The sequence below is a fragment of the Synchiropus splendidus genome, chromosome 12, assembly GCF_027744825.2.
Source record: "Synchiropus splendidus isolate RoL2022-P1 chromosome 12, RoL_Sspl_1.0, whole genome shotgun sequence".
Taxonomy (NCBI): Eukaryota; Metazoa; Chordata; class Actinopteri; order Syngnathiformes; family Callionymidae; genus Synchiropus; species Synchiropus splendidus.
This window is the reverse complement of record NC_071345.1, coordinates 17839068-17845107: the sequence shown is the minus strand read 5'-3', so window position 1 is coordinate 17845107 and position 6040 is coordinate 17839068.

Here is a 6040-nt window from a genome sequence, read left to right as displayed (position 1 = left end):
TGTGGTCTATAATTTGAGTCACATGAAAAACTCATAACTTATTCTGCTATTATGTAGTTTACTAATAATGTAACAGTAGGGAGATTTGAACTTGAGTGCTTTCACCCCTTGCATCATCATCGGTCACCATTTAAACATGAAGACAACAGTGACATTTTTTGAGCCAACCATGAGCCACATAAAATGCCTTGATGGGCCGTATTTGGCCCACGGGCCTCACACTTTCACACCTACCTTTTCATTCTCTTCATTCACTAAATTCAGTCCTTAAAGTTATATTTATTCTTTCAGTTATAATGGCTCACTGTTCTCTTTTTTGGCACTCTCTATTTTTTTTTTAAATTTGGACCAAAAATTGTCTACACATCAGTGTTTTCTGATTCAACTGAATGAAGGGATTTTTACACCTTTTCTGTGTTTTAAAAGCCAGATATGGGATAGATTGTTTTCCTGAAGGTGCTGTAAATGGAAGAATAGGGAGTTTATTTATGTGTTGATGTATTGACCTTTAATGAGAAAAGAAAATATATGCAATGTGTTTTTATTTGTATAATGTCTGTATTCCTTTCTTCTCTGATACATAGCTGCAGGCCAAACTGCTCAGGTTGGTTTGGATTGATGCAAATGAGTCAAAGGAAATGCAGGCTTTGGCTTGCAAATACAGAACGTTCCCTGTTTTCTTTGAAATGCAGCTTAAACAATATGTTCACTCAGTTCTCTGCAGCAGATAAAGTGATATTCACCTCTGTCGGTTATCAGCACCAGGATCAGGCTGCAATGACACCTTACAAATGAATCCCTTAAAGCTGTCCTCCCTGACTATGTTGTTTAAAGTGGGCAGAGATGGGACAGTCCATCAACGACACTGTGATATGACTAAGTAACAGACTGACAGCTAAGTACACATCAAGTTGGCCAAAATCATTTTGAGGGGAGACCCTCATATCTTGATGAAGCTGTGCGTTCGCAAGTCTGTTCCCAAACTGAATACATGCACATTGCGTGAACAATGCCGGGAGACGATTACACAAGTTCATGTAAATGAATGAACCAGAAAACTTCCGCTATGATCTCTGCCTGAACACGTGGACCACAGTCGTCCCTGAAAATACTTCATTTACATGTGCTTTGGGTTGCAACTCACTTACCATGAGTGTTTCAGTATGGAACACTAGTCCAACTAAACAGTGTGGTGCACCTCACCCTAATCTTCATTCATCCTTCATCTTCTCCTCACAGATGAGAGGTTGATTTACTGAGAGTGTTGCTCTTGGTAACGCTCTATAACAGCAATGGCCGCCATCGCCTCAGTCCCATCCAAACAGCGGGGACTGCGGTCTTGCAACATGCTACTCTTACCTGGTACCCTTGGTACCTCTAGCAAACCAAATAATGGTCAGGGATGGGTCTGTTATTTCCACTTCTTTTGGCAGTGGGAACACCATCATAGCTACCCAGAGGAAACGATCCAAACTGCTCCTGTGCAAACATGCCATGACTGTTTAAAGCAGCACAGTGGGGTAGTGGTTTGTGCTGAAGACCCCTGGTTTGAGTCCTGCTTTAGCAACTCTTTCTTTAGCAAAGTATTGCGCTTCTCCAAAAACGATTCCTCCTGTGATCCTAGTGTACTGGTGAATCTAAACTGTCACACTGTATGTGAGTGGGGTATTTGTTTTCCATTGGGTGTGATCATGTTCTTCTGCCACCTCTCTTGGGAAGAGGACAAGCTTATGCTTTGATTTGTCGACTGCCATGTTGTTTATAACGTCTATGCCGGTGTTCATGTATGTCTGAGTACTGTTGTCTAGAAATCCAGGATAAAAAAAACGGTGATCAAAACTCTGCCAGAACTTAATCTTTGAGAACGTTTGCCTTGTATCGCTCCACAGGACTTGTCCTTTAAAACTTCCAGCCTGATACAAATTTTTCACACATTAAACATCTTTAAGTTTGACCTCAGAAGCCTTCATCCGTAACTTCCACAGCAATCATCTGGACATTGTGACATAATGTTATCTCACGACTGGTGGTTTGACCTCTGGAAAACCTTATGATACAATTCCACCATTAGTCCCAGCTCTTTACGAAGCCTGTAATGACTTTGCATAATGAGTTACATTCTTCTTTTTCATCAGGTCTGCCTCCTGAAAGATCTCTGTATTGTACAGCAGGGAGTGCTAGTCTCTTTTATCTCCAGAAAAAAAAACCCTTGTGGCTACAGTTTGATCAATTAAACTCCTGAAAGCGCCTCCTCCCTCAGCCTGAGAGGAATATAAAGTTATCAGTCTTCCCAAGCGATATGAGGACGGAAATAAGTAGTTTGTCTATAAAAATGTCCAGGTACTTTATCAGCGTCCCAGTTGGCCCGGAGGCCTTGACACTGTTCAATGTTTCTCTGTAGTGCTCTGCCTCTCTCCGCTCCTGTCTCCTCTGTCTCTGCCTCAGGCCCCCCTCCTCGCTGGGTGGGTATACGCTGCCAGGCCTGCACATCACTGGGACTGACTGGGGCTCGAGCCCCGAGTGAGGTTATCGATTTCAATCAGAGACTTGAGGGAGTGAAGCTGAAAGAATTCGTAGGAATTAAACGACGGTGTCTGGTGTTTGGGGAAAATGCTGCAGGGGGCGGCTACTGATTCTGGCATTGAGTCAGAAACACATCTGCATGTAGTAGCCATTCAAGTCATTTGGGTTGATGCACCACCATAGAAAAATAGGCTTTTGTTAGACGTTAGGAGTCTTCACTATGCCCTGTCCATCATAACAATAAACCATGAGAATCAGGATGAACGATGAATGAAAGCCATTTTTGTTTTAGCAGCCCATAGTTATGTGAATAAAGATCTGAAAATCCTGAGTTGGGCCACTCTCCACATGAGCTGTCCCTCTCATATACTGGTTTCTAATCTTCTCCTTCCTACTCTCTCCCAATGAAAACATGAGCATCTTCAACTCTGACTCTTCTGACTCTGCTTGTCTTTGTGTCAGCGCAACTGTCACAGATCTCCCCAGCTGGCTGTGAGTTGGCAGGAATCTGGTGATACAATACATATCTCCATACAAGAGTAATGATAGGATATGTCAGGATACATTGTGGTACCTCAATATATCGTAATATTTGTTCACCAGAGCCATTATTTAATGAAAAGTCACATTATATGGAAACCTTACCATAGTGAGTTGTTAGGAACTCAGTTCAGTTAGAGGAATGAACAGCTTTGTCAATAAAATAACTTTGGTGTGCAGACGTACAATGTTAATAGTGTTGCCGCAATAGTCTTTGTTGTATCACAAATTCATTCATATCATTATAGTGGACTTTGAATATGAATACCATATTGTGTAATCCAGTATCAATATGTTTGATGGATGGGAAATAATTTTTGTATGATTCCATTTTCAACACTGCCTAGCGATTCAGATCTTTATTGATTCTCTTGCAGATTCTCAGTGGGAAATACAGAAGAGACTAACTTCTTTTAACACCAACTTATTTACTTTAGCATTAAAATGATCTAATATACCCAACAGTGAGGTCTTTAGGTCCATAGTCTAGGGCCAAACACTATAGTCTGTCAGATCTGTGACAACAGCATAAAAAATGTCTAGTAACATGTAAATATGTTTTTAAATGAAATGGAAATTCTCCTTTAGAGTCAGAGTTTCTCAGTGTCACACACAGGACCTGACACAATGATGGAGTGTTCTTAAGTATCTTGAGTTTATCCTTCAGTTGTTTCTCATTATTGTAATAGTTGTAGTTATTTCCCCCACTGTGTTGAAAGAAACCCCTGTAAACATCTCAGCATTTTGGGGTCAAAATGATGAAAGTAGATGATAAAATACAAAGCCATGTTTTTCAATCACTCAAGCGGAAGGCTTTGTGAAAATGTTGCTCATGGCTTTTTTTTGTTATGTGGGCTGGTTGAAAATCCTGGCCCAATTTGTAAGTAATAGCAGGGCGCTAAGTGTCTGGACAAGTAACACTATTTCTGTTGTCTATGTTGCCTTGAGTTTTGTTGTGAAGCCTGTTCATCTTTTCTGGTTCTTGTTGCTACTGTTGCTACGCAATGCACTGCTAAAGGTGACCACGGTAATTTTATTTTTTTCAGCTTTTTTATATGATTCTAAATGCCGAACTCTTTGTACCTTGTATTTCCCGTCAGGTGTTGGCATAGCACGCTGTCTTAACCTGTCTTGATCCTCCTACCTAGTCCCTTTTTTGGCTGGTATCTCCATCTTCTACATTCTTGGTCAAACATTTTCCTGTCTCTGGTCTCCATTGGTCCAAAACCCTTCTGTCAGAAACTTCTCCACCAGCCGTCCCTGTGATAGACTTGTTTCTAATCTTGTCACTACCAGGTCTCACTACTGCCCTATGAAGTCTCCCTCCCACACTTGCCAATGCTGAAAAGAAAAGTCACATGGGAACCAGGCCTTCAGGGTGTTTGACACCATGGACAAAGAGATAGAGGTGGGAAGTTGCATCATTTTGTATGACATCATTCCAACGGTGGAGAGAAACAAGCATCTAGTTACTGTGCAATTTTTAAGAACTGTGCTCCACTTGAGTAAATTATTTTGTAGGTACTTAACCCCACTGCAAATACATTCTGATGTGATGGAGTGACTTGGAGAACTGAGAGTCGCCTCTCTGGCACTGGTGCTTCTAATGTGACAGGTCACCTGGCTTGAAGTGTTTGAATGGAAACTCGGGGAAAAGACTAAACTGCGTGGCACATGACATGAATCAAATTCACTGACTCAATCCTACGAAGCACGAGTACTCTCCGAGTCACCCTTTTAATCTATTTTATGACATTTATAAAAGGACTTAGGGATAATTGATGTGTTAAATAAGAGAATAAGACAAGATGGATGATCTGTCTGAGGAAAGAAAACCGCTGTAAAAAGGGTGAGAGCTCCTTTTCAATCCTGACAAGTGTTGTGACATATTGAGTGGACTGAAGTCAAAGATGACTTGACTGCTTATACTTATGCATTCCACAGGCATGAGTCTGGAGGTACTTCTTTGGGCAGCTGCTTTTTACCATCCCTGAAAATCCCCCTAAAAATCGGGACGTGATTTATTCCATATTTTGAGGTGCCCTGAACCCACCGCGGGGCTGCCAGCTCCATGTCTCTCCAAGTGAGCGCACAGCCAGCATTTCTCACTCTACGGGACTTATTTTATTTATGTCAGGGACGACAGGTAATAAAAGAATGGGAGCCCGGGTTGTTGCGTTTTTGTACGCTGCAAAGAATTGCTGCAGGAGTGCACACGTTGACGATCGAACTCACCAACATATTGCGTTGCTGTATAAGACAAAGGCAAGCGGTTCTTATATAATGTTCAGTTTTGTAGTTGTGGTCTGTTACTTTAGATTGTGTGGTTGATCATTAATATGACGTCAATTGAAGATATCACTGTGTCGCGAACACAGAACAGTATCCTCAAAACAATATGTTTTACTAGCAGCTGGATTTTTTTTATATTTATATTTTTTTATATTTGTTTTGTATTTGTTTATATACATAAAAATAATACATATAAATAACTTGAAGTTTGAAGGAAGGTCTGGGTGGAATAACTAAAGTGATACAAGGATGTTTTTTGGCCAAATAATGCAAAATTAGAAATTCTATCACACTTTTCATGTTACCTGTGATCAAAACCTGAGTTTTTTGTTTTTTGTTTTTTTTTCAACTCGGCTGCTTTTATGAATATTGTTTATTTGTGTATATTTTAATGTCTACTGTGGCATGCTGCTGTAACATGACATGTCCCTATTGTGAGACGAATAAAGGATTCGGCCCTGAGAAATGATGTAATGTGACATTAATACGAAGTCACTGTTTACTACAATACAGTATTGTATAATCAAATACATAATCGTAAATCGATATCAATGTACATCTTAGGCAGCCTCTGAGGTGCTCCTACATTTTGCGGTATGAAAAATTTCAACCCTAAGATGGAGAGACGGAGAGAGACAAATAGATAGATAGATAGATAGATAGAACACAGATAGATAGATAGACA